Raw genomic sequence first — 14,152 nt, 5'->3', positions numbered from 1 at the left:
CCCCAAGTTATCCTTAGTAAAAAGATGTGTCCCAACCGGTGACTGGGCAGAGGCTCGTGATGCCTGCCCTGAGAAATTAAAACCCTTTCACAGGAGCATGCATGAACTATCACTTCAAGCAGACTGGCTAATGTGGGGCAGTCGAGTAGTCATGCCTCTGCGAGGCAGAGAGGCATTTGTCTGGCAGCTCCACCGCGAGCACCCGGGGATTGTTCTCATGAAGGCCATAGCCAGATCCCACGTCTGGTGGCCTGGTATTGAAGCGGACCTGGAGCTCTGCGTCCTAAGGTGCACTATTTGTGCCCAGCTCAGCAATGCCCCCAGGGAGGCTCCACTGAGCCCCTGGCCCTGGCCTACCAAACCGTGGTCGCGGGTGCACGTAGACTATGTGGGCCCATTCATGGGCAAAATGTTCCTCGTAGTTGTAGATGCATTTTCATAGTGGATCGAATGCACCATTTTAAACTCGAGCACAACCTCCACCACTTGGAGAACCACACGTGAAAGGTCCCCGGTTTGAACCGGTGTACAAACATTATTTTAAGACTACATTTGCTGTGAAATAAATTGAACAAAATTCGCCCCAGGTTCCTTGTTGCATGAGCACTGAAAATTTTAAACCAGTCTCCGAAATACAGAGTGTGTAATATCAGATAGCGTAGAAAACTTCATCAATAATTCAAGCTCCTTAAATGATTAACAAAAGAACAGAATAAATAGGAACAGGAGTCGGCCATTCGGCCCCTCGATCCTGCTCTGCCATTCAATAAGATCATGGCTGATCTGACCATGGACATTGAGTTAAGGGACTCGGGGGCATTTTCTCTATCCCCTGAGAAGGTTCACGTTCTACAGTCCAGCCTCTAAAAGGCACCACTCTGTGCACAGTACTTGCCGGGTTTGAGTCCTGAGGATGAGTCATCCGCCGAGAGCCACAGGTCGAGGTCATGAATGCTTGGCTCACGGAGTTGGCCTTCTGCAGTGTGACTGTGGTATCTCCTGACAGTAGCTTATGAAGAAGGCCCTCGTGGCCGATTCCGATGACAAAGATATCCCGCAGTGCTTCGGTGAGGTGGTCACCAAAATCCCACGGTGCCGAATGCCTCCTGAGGTCTGCAGCATATTTCGTGATCTCCTGGCCTTCGGGCCGTCGGTGTGCATAAAACCGCTGTCTGGCTGTGAGGAAGCTCTCTTTGGGCTTGAGTTGTTCTTGGATCAGTGTTACAAGCTCCTCGTACATCTTGGTCATTGTCTTCGCTGGTGCCAGCAAGTCCCTGACGAGGCTGTAGACGGTGGGCCCACAACTGGTTAGCAGGATAGCTCTGCACTTATCAGCCAGTGTGACCGTGTTGTCACCTGCCAGATAGTTTGCTGTGTAGAAATGGACAAGCCTCTCCACAAAGGCTTCCCAATCATCACCATCGGCGAACTGCTGCAACGTACCAAGGTTAGCCATTTTCGTGTGAAGGTCCGTAATCGCGTCGCCAATTGTTATACCTTCAGATGCTCTGATAATGACTCCACGAGACAATGTGTAGTGCTTGAACTGTAGTGACCTTCGTCCTTTATTGATAACCACAGAGTGAGGATCACACCTGATGGCTTGCCTTTTATTCCAGGCCAGGCACACCTGAACAGGTAAGCTACAAGCCTCCCACTGCAGTTACCTCTGGTGCACAACTTGCAATAGTACAAGCAATAACCATGTAGGACACATGACAGGTGTCACTGTGGAACCGTTTCTCTCACTCAAAGTTAGACACACTACAATGGGCACCACGAGGTCTAGGTAGGTAGCCTTTGACATTCAGGTTCATATATAAATATATATAACTATATCGACATGTATCATAACTGTTCCCTGGTGGTCAAGGGGTTAAGATCCAGCGCACTAACCTGGTTTCATTCCTCGATCAATTCATCGCATAAAAATAATTGAGTTCTGTGAGACGATTAATAATTGCTGTAATCACCATGAATACCAATACTTTCTGTGATCGACCGACCTTACAGACTATCTGGCTTCTCCAGCCCTTTGCCAGGCACGTGTTCGAGGTATAATTTTGTAAACTCGGTGAGTTCGCTGATCGCGGGGAGATGGTAGGAGCCTCTGTGGCCCCACTGTGAGGAAGTGAACACGGTGGCTGGGTGATTGGTGACATTTCTGTAAAGGGCAGCGGAGGAGAAGGATTGAGAACTTTCAGTGTGGGACAGAAGTTGTTTAAGATGAGCCAACACATTCCCAGTCAGCACAGAGGGAGCTCACTGGTCATTGTTCTTTTGGATATTGTTCTTCCAGAATTAATATTTCCTTTGCTGTGTCGAAATGACCAAACCCTTGCTCCAAGGTCTGTCTCACTGTTTCCCCGGTGTCAGGCAGAGACACGCCTGCTGCCCTCGTTTATTTCATGTGACAGGACACAAAAGTACAAAATCAACCTGCAGGTGGCCACACACAGCACTGAATAGTCAGGATGGCCGAGCGGTGTAAGGTGTTGTGTTCACGTCACTGTCCCCCTCTGGAAATGTGGCTTCATGTCCCATTTAATCATTAAGCGAATCCATTTGTTTTGTCACCACCAACTCCTTAAAAGTGCGATTCAGCAGTCCACCTGCTCGCTGAACATTTCCGTCTTACCTGGTGCTGAAGTTTGTTCATTCTTGTGTCGACCATCAATCATATATTTTGCTCTGAGCATGTGAGGAACTTTTATCCCGATCTCATTGGGTTTAATTTTGGTAATCTGGTGCTGAAAGTAGAGATGTTTCCGGAGTGTAATGGTTAACACGTTCGCCTCACACGCGAAAGCACCTCGGGGGGAAATATTTTCTGGAGCTTTCTCATGCATGTTCAGAGGAGAGTTTGTTCTTCTGTGAAAGGTCAAGAGATCAGAAGAACGTAAGAGTTAGGAACAGGAGTCAGGTATTCGGCCCATATTCAAGTTTTCAAGATCTTTCCGCCCGGTTTCGGACCGGGGACCTTTCGTGTGTGAGGCGAATGTGATAACTACTGCACTACAGAAACACTGTGGTCGAATCTATCTGAGGATAAAACCACAGCTCTAACCTACACAGCTAGCCGAGAATTCAGGAGCTTGTTTTAAGAGAATAGAATAAGGGTGCTATATTTCGGAAGGCTGTCAGTGCCTTTTCCACGCCTCGGGAACCTTTTCCACGCCTCGGGAAACTACTATCAGCAATGGCAGACATCGATGACGAGGTCCAACACCGCCTCCAGTGTGCCAGCACAGCCTTCGATCACCTGAGGAGGAGAGTGTTTGAAGACCAGGACCTCAAATCTGCCATCAGGCTTATGGTCGACAGGGCGGTGGTGATACCTGCACCGCGGTATGGCTCCGAGACATGGACTATATACATCAGACATCTCAAATCACTGGACAAATACCACCAGGGCTGTCTACGCAAGATACTGCAAATCCCCTGGGAGGACAGACGCACCAACATCAGTGCTCTTGCTCAGGCCAACATCACCAGCTATGAAGCACTAACCACACTCGACAAGCTCCGCTGGGCGGGCCACATTGTCCACATGCCCAACATGAGACTCCCTAAGCAAGCGCTCTACTCAGGACTCCGACACGGTAAGCGAGCCACATGTGGCCAAAGGAAACGTTTCGGGCACACCTTCAAAGCCTCCGTGATAAAATGCTACATCCCCACCTGCACCTGGGAGTCCTTGTTCCTTGGGTTCTCTTGCCGTATCGATCATCCTCAGCCACGTGGTATGTCACAGCACGTTTGCACATTCACTGGAGTTACCCCATCGTTGTGCAGCCTTTGCACACGTAGTGCTTGAATCGACATTGATGGGCCCGAGGATTACCCCCGCAGCACCAACACGGTGCTAATAGATTCAAATTTACCCCCGATGGCGCACTCTGATTCATCACAAGTCTTGCACCCACAGACGTATCGACCCTGCCATATGCAGTTCGGCCGGCTAGCGACATCATTTTATGCACAGTACTTGCCGGTGAGCTTCGATGTTGAGAAGATATCTGTTTGGTGTTATCGTCCGTGGCCATGCATGCCTGGGCGATCCCGATGGCCCTGCTCAGGTCTCGGTTTTCAACAGCCAACAGCTTTCAAAGACTGACCTCGTGGCTGATGCCCAGCACGTAAAACTCCCACAGCATTTTCCCAAACGCAGCAAGGTCCCGCGAGGTGTCTCAGGTCGGTGACATAATCCGCTAGATCCTGGTCCCCGGAGCGATGGTGCGTGTAAAAACGATATCTGGCCATGAGGATACTCTCCTTCGGCTTGAGGTAGTCCCAAACCAGTGTGCACAACTCTGAATATTCCTTCTCCGTTGGTTTTGTCGGTGTGAGCTGAATCTTGATGAGGCTGTATATTTTAGGCCCACAGACGGTGAGGAGAACCACCCTTTGCTGGGCCACGTTAGTGTCTCCTTCCAGCTCGTTGGCCACAAAGTACTGGTCGAGCTGCTCGACGAAGGCTTCCCAATCACCCTCTACGGATCTCTCTAATATTCCAACGGCAGCCATGGTTGTGTGAAGGTTCGTATTCTGTTACTCGTCGCCAATTGTTGTGTAGAGAAGAACTCCCCGAGGCTGAGTACTGTGAGCTAAACTTACTGTGACCTTAGTCTGCTTTATTACAACTCCAGAGTGCCTGACCAACATGGCAGCCGACCTTTTATACTGGCCCTCCACGTGTGGGCAGGTGACCATTAGGACTCCAACAGTCGCGTCCTCTGGTGGCAAGTATTACATAGTTACATAATTCACATAATTGTTATCGTTCAGAAGTTATAATTCCAATGAATGCCTGAATCATCCGAAAGGAGCCTGGTTTGTAGGACAAGGCTACATATCAGGAAGGAGTGTAGTTAAATGACAAGGGAAGTGATTTTCGGATTATAAGTTAGGAGAATAAAAAGAGTAAATGCTGGTAACAGTGAGCAGGTCAGGCAGCATCTGTGGAGAGAGAAACAGAGTTAACGTTTCAGGTTAATGACCTTCCATCAGAAGTTGGGCACTTGTGTTAGGTAATACTATTAATAATTTAAATTGTCACGTAGCAGGGGTAAGGAAAATATATAAAATGTGGCATTTGGAACAGATAGTTTAGAATCTGATTAAATTTTGATCAATTTGTACACCGAGCTGGGAACTGTAACGTGTTTGAGTTCTTCGGCGAACATTCGCAAGGTTTGGGTGTAAGTACTGTTGTTAAGTGTATGTTTTATTATTGTCTGTTTAATAACTCTGACATTTAATGTTGCGGACCATATTACTGCACTGCGCGTGTTCCAGCTCTGTTTGGAGCACCGATCCCTTCAATCTGTCGCTTGACAGGGACAGTTGGATTCACCGTATCTTTGTTTGGTGAAATTTCAAAGATTGAAAGCGGCGCACATCAACCTGGTCACCTACTCACTATCCGCTACACGCTGCTCCCGTGAGATGAAGCCCAGTTGCTGTTTCAAGCTTGATTGCAGGTACAAGCAGAACTCATTCACAGAAAGGCCAATTCGCTGAGATACCTGATTCTCTGCACCGAACTCCTTCGCAAAGAGTTGCAGTTCGTGTGGGTTGATTCGGGCCCATCTTTCCCCACACTCCAACACTTCAAACATAACTCAACGGCTGTAAAGCGCTTTGGGGCGTCATGAGTTCCTGAAAGGTGCTGTCGAAATGCAAGTCCTTCTTTGCAAAAATTCGATGCAAGTTCAAAATTCGTGGGTAAATTGAGGGCTCGTCCATGATTTGAACCCGGGACCTCTCGCAAATTTCAAGTAACAACCCCAAAGCGAGAATCACACCCCTAGACCAACGAGTCAACTAATGCACAACTGTGGAGCTCAGGTGTAACCATTATTGAAGCATGTTTAGTGTGTTGCTATTCTTGTTCGGAGGAGCACATGGGACGGAATCAGTGAATTTGCTTTTTCGACCTGTCTTATGAAGCACCGCACAGTCCCACTCCGACAGTCAATGAGCTGTTGGGACGTTACTGTATCCAGGCTGCGGGTGGCCAACAGGCGCCTGGCTGCAATGAGCGATAAAATCTAGCATTAGCCAGAAGCCTGGCGTGCTCAGTCGGTAGAACATGAGACTTTTAATTGCAAAGTCCTGGGTTTGAGCCCCATGTTGGGCGATTGCATTTCTTTTAATTTTATGTTGCTTTCATGGAAAATCATCATTAATTAACACACAATCTTCTTTTGCACAATTAAAGAAATGCTAACTGAAGGAACTCCATAATTGAATCATTTCTTCTGTGCTCTGCAAGTGAACTCTGAAACCATAAACCATTTTACACACTGTGCTTTCGGGGTCTGGGTCAAAATGTTCATTGCAGATAACATCAACAGGAGACTGGGGAAACAGTGAGACTGACTTTAGAGCAAGGGTCCGGTTATTGTGAAACACCAAAGAAAATAGCAATTCTGGAAGAATAACATTGAAACGAAATGTGAGCTGACATCCTGAAAGAAGTGTTAAGGCAGAAGGTTAAATGCTGCATCCCTTTCTGCAAAAAATTCCTTTCACAAATATTTCAATGTCCGAAACGGCACAAAGCAAAAATGTTCCTTTCAAAGTCAATAAACACCTGAATTTCCGCACCCCGCGAATCTCCTGAATCAGATGCTCTAGTTTTGCCGACTCAATCCATGTCCCTTTGCAATGTTGTGCTCCCACCCACACGATGAAATGTGCCACTAACTTATCTAATCATGGAATGGTTAGAGCACGGAAGGCCATTCGGCCAATCGAGCCCGTGCCGAATCTCAGAGAGTCCCACTCCCCCGCCCTTCCCCCGTAGCCCTGCAATTGTTTTTCCTTCAGACACTTATACAACTCCCGTCTGAAAGATAAGGTTGAGTCTTCCTCCACCGCCGTTTCAAGCCGTGCATTCCAGATCCTAACCACGCGCTGCTAAATGGCCATCTCCTATTCCTATGTGTAAAGTCTGGGAAACACGAGATCAATTCCTGCCACACTCACAGCCTTCCTAAATATAGCAGCGTCATTCTATTCTCGTAAAACAAACTCCTGAAGTATCGGCCAGCTGTGTAGGTTAAAGCTCTGGTTATATTCCTGAGATTACCTAAACCGCAGTGTTTCTGTAGTGTAGCGGTTATCACATTTGCCTCACACGCGAAAGGTCCCCGGTTCGAGCCCGGGCAGAAACATTATTTTGGAGACTGTTTTTGCTGTGAAATAAATTGAACAAAAGTCGCCCCAGGTTCCTTGTCGCATGAGCACTGAACATTTTAAACCAGTCTCCTAAATGCAGAATGTGTAAAGTCAGAAAAGGGAGAAAACTTCATCAATGATTCAAAATCCTTGAATGATTAAAGTTCAGTTATTGAAGTTTCCAATGACCCTCAGTAACAATTCTACACAACAAGGCTGTCGGTTAATGAATGGGGAATAACACAAATAATCTTCACCCATCCCCATCCCCCGACACACAGTTTAATTCGTTGCATGTCATTATTTTAAAGATTTTGAATGAAATAGTTACTTTCTGAATCCGGGCTCCCTCTGTGAGCGCCGCACCACTGAACCAGCAGGAAACACATTAAAGAGTTTACCACAATTGCTGACATTTCTTAAGCTTTTGTCTTGTGTTTTTTCAGCTCTTCGTCCGTTTCAGCTCCTGACTGCGGATATTGCTGTGATTAAACCTGAACACAATGCAATGTCTCACAGTCCCTGCCTCGGTTAATACCAGCAGATCTATGCCGCATTTCAAACCCACAAACACCTCATTAGTTATTCGCTCTTCCCAGTTCCAGAGCTCAGAGGGTTATTGTCCATCCCTGGGATGCAAGATACCTCGGACACGGGCCAATGCTCCCCGTACACCGAACAGAAGCTGAGGAAAACCGCGGGGGAGAGGATATCCTGGTGTGGGGGGCTACAGGGCCGTCGTACCCTTAAAAAATCCCTCACAGCTCATCTGAAAGCAGCCGGAATGTGCCTGCCTCAGCCGTGAGGTTACACTTGTTTATTTATAAAAAGAGAAGCAACTATCCTCATTCAGCAGATATAAGGCAAGATATCATCAAAAGAGGTTTTTGGACATTTTAAGTGATGTGTTTAATGCTTCAGTCCTTTTTGTGTTTAATTCCCACCCCCTATCTGGCTGTGCCTGCACTGAGCTTACCTCTAGGTAAGGTTGTTCTGAACTTACAAAAGTGGGCACTTACTCCAACCGACGTTAGTTTGTATTAAGTTTTCACTGCCGAAACTTGCAGAACAGGCCTGAGTGGCTGGACACGCCCCTTTTTGAAAAAAAATACCGTACCTGAAGCCAACCTCAACTAACTCAGTAGAACTGGAGCCAACTAATATCCGAGAATTGCAATTTCTAACATTCTCCAAAGTAAACTAGTTGCTCCAAAAAACTAGGAGCAACTCCACCCGAAACTTGGGCCCTCAGTGTGGGACAGAAGTTGTTTAAGGTGAGCCAACACATTACCGATCAGCACAGAGGGAGCTCACTGGTCAGCTCCCCTCTGTTGGGGCTGTTGTACCAGAAGTTTCTGTAAGGCAATAAACGGCAACGCCTCGGCGCGAATTCAACGGTGGGCAATCATGCTGGCGTCCTACGACTATACCATAAGGCACAGACCAGGCACAGACAACTGTGCAGACGCGCTCAGCATGCTACCCCTGGCGACCACAGAAGGGTCTGACGAACAGGACTGTGAGATAGTCATGGCAATCAATGCCTTTGAGTCCACAGGTTCACTCCAAACAGCTCACCAAATCAGAGCCTGGACGGCCAGCAACCCCACGTTATCCTTCTAAAAAAGATGTGTCCTAACCGGTGACTGGGCAGAGGCTCGTGATGCCTGCCCCGAGCAATTAAAACCCTTTCACAGGAGCATGCATGAGCTATCACTACAAGCAGACTGCCTGATGTGGGGCAGCCGAGTAGTCATGCCTCTGCGAGGCAGAGAGGCATTTGTCCGGTAGCTCCACCGCGAGCACCCGGGGATCGTTCTCATGAAGGTCATAGCCAGATCCCATGTCTGGTGGCGTGGTATTGACGCGGACTTGGAGCTCTGCATCCGAAGGTGCACTATTTGTGCCCAGCTCAGCAATGCCCCCAGGGAGGCTCCACTGAGCCCCTGGCCCTGGCCTACCAAACCGTGGTCGCGGGTGCACATAGATTATGCGGGCCCATTCATGGGCAAAATGTACCTCGTAGTAGTAGATGCATTTTCAAAGTGGATCGAATGCACCATTTTAAACTCGAGCACAACCTCCACCACTTTGGAGAACCACACGTGAAATGTCCCCGGTTTGAACCCGTGTAGAAACATTATTTTGGAGACTACTTTTGCTGTGAAATAAATTGAACAAAATTCGCCCCAGGTTCCTTGTCGCATGAGCACTGAACATTTTAAACCAGTCTCCGAAATACAGAGTGTGTAATGTCAGATAGGGGAGAAAACTTCATCAATGATTCAAGCTTCTTAAATAATTAACAAAAGAACAAAAGAAATAGGAAAAGGAGTCGGCCATTCGGCCCCTCGATCCTGCTCTGCCATTCAATAACGTCATGGCTGATCTGACCATGGACATTGAGTTAAGGGACTCGGGGGCATGTTCTCTCTCCCCTGAGAAGGTTCACGTTCTAGAGTCCAGCCTCTAAAAGGCTCCACTCTGTGCACAGTACTTGCCGGGTTTGAGTCATGAGGATGAGTCATCTGCCTAGAGCCACAGGTCGAGGTCATGAATGCTTGGCTCATGGAGATGGCCTTCTGCAGTGTGACTTTGGTATCTGCTTACAGTAGCTTACGAAGAAGGCCCTCGTTGCCGATTCCGATGACAAAGATATCCCGCAGTGCTTCAGTGAGGTGTGCACCAAAATTCAACGGTGCCGAATGCCTCCTGAGGTCTGCAGCATATTTCGTAATCTCCTTACCTTCGGGCCGTCGGTGTGTATAAAACCGCTGTCTGGCTGTGAGGATGCTCTCTTTGGGCTTGAGTTGTTCTTGGATCAGTATTACAAGCTCCTCGTACGCCTTGGTCGTTGTCTTCATTGGTGCCAGCAAGTCCCTGACGAGGCCACAGACCGTGGGCCCACAACTGGTTCGCAGGGTAGCTCTGTAGTTATCAGCCAGTGTGGCCGGGTCGTTTGCTGTGAAGAAATGGACAAGCCTCTCCACAAAGGCTTCCCATACATCACCATCAGCAAAATGCTGCAACGTACCAAGGCTAGCCATTTTCGTGAGAAGATCTGGAATCTCGTCGCCAATTGTTATACCTTCAGATGCTCTGATTATGACTTTCCAAGACAATGTGTCCTTTATTGATAACCAGAGTGAGGATCACACCTGGTGGCCTGCCTTCTACACTAGGCCAGGCACACCTGCACAGGTAAGCTAAAAGTCTCCCACTGCAGTGCCCTCTGGTGCACACCTTGTAATAGTACAAGCAGTAACCATGTAGAACACATGACAGGTGTCACTGTGGAACAATTTCTCTCACTCAAGTTTGGACACACTACCTTGGGCACCACGAGGTCTAGGTAGCTAGCCATTGACATTCAGGTTCATATATAAATATATATAAATATATTGACATGTATCGTATCTGTTCTCTGGTCGTCAAGGGGTTAAGACCTGGCGCACTAACCTGGTTTTCATCCTCGATCAATTCATCGCATAAAAATAATTGAGGTCTGTGAGACGATTAATAATTGCTGTAATCACCAGAATACCAATACTTTCTGTGATAGACTGAGCTTACATACTATCTGGCTTCCCCTGCCCTTTGCCGGGCACGTGTTCGGGGTTTAATTTTGTAAACTGGTTGAGTTAGCTGATCGCGGGGAGACGGTAGGAGCCTCTGCGGCCCCACTGTGAGTCTGTGGAAGTGAACACAGTGGCTGGGTGATCCGTGACATTTCTGTAAAAGGCAGCGGAGGAGAAGGATTGAGAACTTTCAGTGTGGGACAGAAGTTGTTGAATGTGAGCCAACACATTCCCGATCAGCACAGAGGGTGCTCACTGGTCAGCTCCTCGCTGTGGGGGGCTGTTCTGCCAGAGGTTTCTGTAGTGTAGTGGTTATCACGTTTGTTTTACACGCAAAAGGTCCCTGGTTCGATCCTGGGTGGAAACATTATGTTTAAACTTGCTGTGGATGAACAATCGGAGGTGAGTTTAGTCTCCCTGCAAATGCTGCCTTACCTGCTGAGATTTCCAGCATTTGCTGTTTTTATTTGCTATTTATTCTCCTGGCAAAAGGGCTCCCTTATTCCTTAATTGCTATTTATTTCACTTTGATAAATAGATAACTTTGAGTGAGAGAAAACGGATCCACCGAGAACCTTTCGCGTGTGAGGCCAACGTGATATCCGCTGCAATGCAGCCCATCAAAGGGCGAGAAACCACTGAATATAAAGGATGAGCTCACAAATATCAGGGGCAGTGCAGTCTGGTCAATGTCAAACCCTCCTTTCTTATTCAGCAGTGGCATGAACGGGAGTCAGACGTCACAAAGTTTAATTAAAGACACAAATACAAGGAACACTTCGAAATCTTTTCAGTGTAAAATTCTTTCACTTTATTTGAAATCCTACTGCGTTGAATCTGAAAATACGCATAGTGGGATTTTATCTTCACTACTGATTGTATTTTGTGTACACGGTAGGAATAACCGGTGCTGTTAAATTTGATAAAAGTTGCCCCAGATTCGTGGTGTCATCGGCAATGAAGAGTTTGAACCAGAAAGCTAAAATACAGTGAGTAAAATGGGATATAGTTTTCGAGTTAAGATGCAAAGCACAGCACAAATGATTGAAGTATGGAGTGTCCGAGTTAGCATTTGTTTGAATGTGTAAAAGAAGGTGAGGTGTTAATTAATGATGCTTTCCTGTGAAAGCAAGAGAAAAGTTTTCGAACAAACCATCCGGTGACAGTCAGGTGAGCGCTGCTTGTGATACCTGGTGGGAATGGGCGAGGATTTTAAAGCCCCTTGTATTGCAGAACCGTCATATAGACGAACATCCGTTAACTATTGTGTCGACCTTGTGGTGCAACGGTAGTGTGCCTGACCTTGGGTTAAAGGGTTGCGTGTTCAAATCATGTCGGGGTCACTGATCTTTTAGCAATTGCTGTTTCACAATAACCAGACACTTGCTGCAATGTCTGTCTCACTGGTAAGTAGTGGTAAGGTTGGTGACAGCATCAAACAAGAAAGAAGGGATGTGTGCAGTGGTGGTACAGCAGTTATCATGGGTGACTTTAATCTACACAGTGATTGGGCTAACCACATGGCAGTAATGTGGTGGAGGAGGATTTCATGGAGTGTGTTATGGATGGTTTTCTCAACCAAGAAGGGAGCTGGCCTTCCTTGACTGGGTGATGTGTAATGAGAAGGGACTAATTAGCAATCTTGTTGTGCGAGTCCCCTTGGGGAAGAGTAACATAATATGGCAGAATTCTTCATTAAGATGGAGAGTGTCACAGTTAATTCGGAAACTTGGGTCCTGAACTTAAGGAAAGGTAATTTTGACGGTATGAGGTGTGAATTGGCTAGAATAGACTGGCCAAGGATACTTAAAGGGTTGACGGTGGATAGGCAATGGCAAATATTTAAAGATCACACGGGTGACTTCAGCAATTGCACATCCCTGTCTGGAGTAAAAATAGAATGGAGAACGTTGCTGAACCGTGGCTAACAAGGGAAATTAAGGATAGTGTTAAAACCAAGGAAGAGACAGATAATTGGCCAGAAAAAGGAACAAACCTGAGGACTGGGAGAAATTTAGAATTCAATGGAGGAGGACTAAGGGTTTCATTAGGAGGGTGAAAATGGATTCTGAGAAGAAGCTTGCTTGGAACATACAAACAGACTGCAAAAACTTCTGTAAATATGAAGAGTAAAAGATTAGTGAACACAACTGTAGGTCCCTTGCAGTCGGATTCAGGTGAATTTATAATGGGGAACAAAGATATCGAAGGCCAATTGACCAAATACTTCAGTTCCGTCTTCACGCAGCAAGACACGAATAACCTTCCAAAAGTACGAGGGGACCGAGGGTCTAGTGAGAAGGAGGAACTGAAGGATATCCTTATGAGGTGGGACATTGATGGGATTGAAGGATGATACATCCCTGGGGCCTGATAGTCTACATCCAAGAGTACTTAAGGATGTCGGCCTAGAAATGGTGGATGCATTGGTGATCATTTTCCAACAGTCGATTGACTCGGGATCAGTTCCTATGGACTGCAGGTTAGCTAATGTAAAACCACTTTTTAAGAAGGGAGGGAGAGAGAAAGCGAGTAATTATAGACCGGTTAGCCTGACATCAGTCATGGGGAAATGTTGGAATCAATTATTAAGGATGAAACAGCAGCGCTTTTGGAAAGCAGTGACAGGATCGGTCCAAGTCAGCATGGATTTATGAAAGGGATGGATTAATGCTTGACAAATCTTCTGGAATTTTTGAGGATGTAACTAGCAGAGTGGACAAGGGAGAACCAGTGGATGTGGTGTATTTGGACTTTCAAAAGGCTTTTGACAAGGGTCCAAACAAGAGATTGGTGTGCAAAATCAAAGCACATGGTATTGGGGGTAATATACTGACGTGGATCGAGAACTGGTTGGCAGACAGGAAGCAGAGAGTCGGGAATAAAGGGTCCTTTTTAAAATGGCAGGCAGTGAATAGTGGAGGGCCGCAGGGCTCAGTGCTGGGTCCCAGCTCTTTACAATGTAAATCAATGATTTGGATGAAGGAATTGAGTGTAATATCTGCATGTTTGCGGATGACACTAAACTGGGTGACGGTGTGAGCTGTGAGGGGGACGCTAAGAAACTGCAGGGTCACTTAGACTTGTTAGGTGAGTGGGCAAATTCATGGCAGTTGCAGTATAATGTGGATAAATGTGAGGTTATCCACTTTGAGTACAAAAACGTGAAGTCAGAATATTTTATGCATGGTGGCAGATTAGGAAAAGGGAGGTGCAACGAGACCTGGGTGTCATGGTTCATCAGTCACTGAAAGTTGGCATACAGGTACAGCAGGCAGGAAAAAGGTAAATGGTATTTTGGCCTTCATAGCTAGGGGATTTGAGTATAGGAGCAGGGAGGTCTTACTAGCGTTGCACAGGGCCTTGGTGAGGCCTCACCTGGAATATTG

At 46.8% G+C, this 14,152-nt stretch overlaps 2 non-coding genes across 2 annotated transcripts; both read left to right on the top strand.

The window, feature by feature from the left end:
* Window positions 1–7,108: 7,108 nt before the first annotated feature.
* trnav-cac (transfer RNA valine (anticodon CAC)) lies at window positions 7,109–7,181 on the top strand. Its single transcript has one exon. It is a non-coding gene; the product is annotated as a tRNA-Val (tRNA).
* A 3,876-nt stretch (window positions 7,182–11,057) lies between these two features.
* Window positions 11,058–11,130, top strand: trnav-uac (transfer RNA valine (anticodon UAC)). The gene has a single exon. It is a non-coding gene; the product is annotated as a tRNA-Val (tRNA).
* The last annotated feature ends 3,022 nt before the right edge of the window (window positions 11,131–14,152 follow it).

Source organism: Pristiophorus japonicus, unplaced genomic scaffold (genome assembly GCF_044704955.1).
Source record: "Pristiophorus japonicus isolate sPriJap1 unplaced genomic scaffold, sPriJap1.hap1 HAP1_SCAFFOLD_42, whole genome shotgun sequence".
NCBI classification, from domain to species: Eukaryota; Metazoa; Chordata; class Chondrichthyes; family Pristiophoridae; genus Pristiophorus; species Pristiophorus japonicus.
The sequence above is the reverse complement of the archived record's forward strand: the minus strand, read 5'-3'. Positions and strand labels throughout refer to the sequence as shown.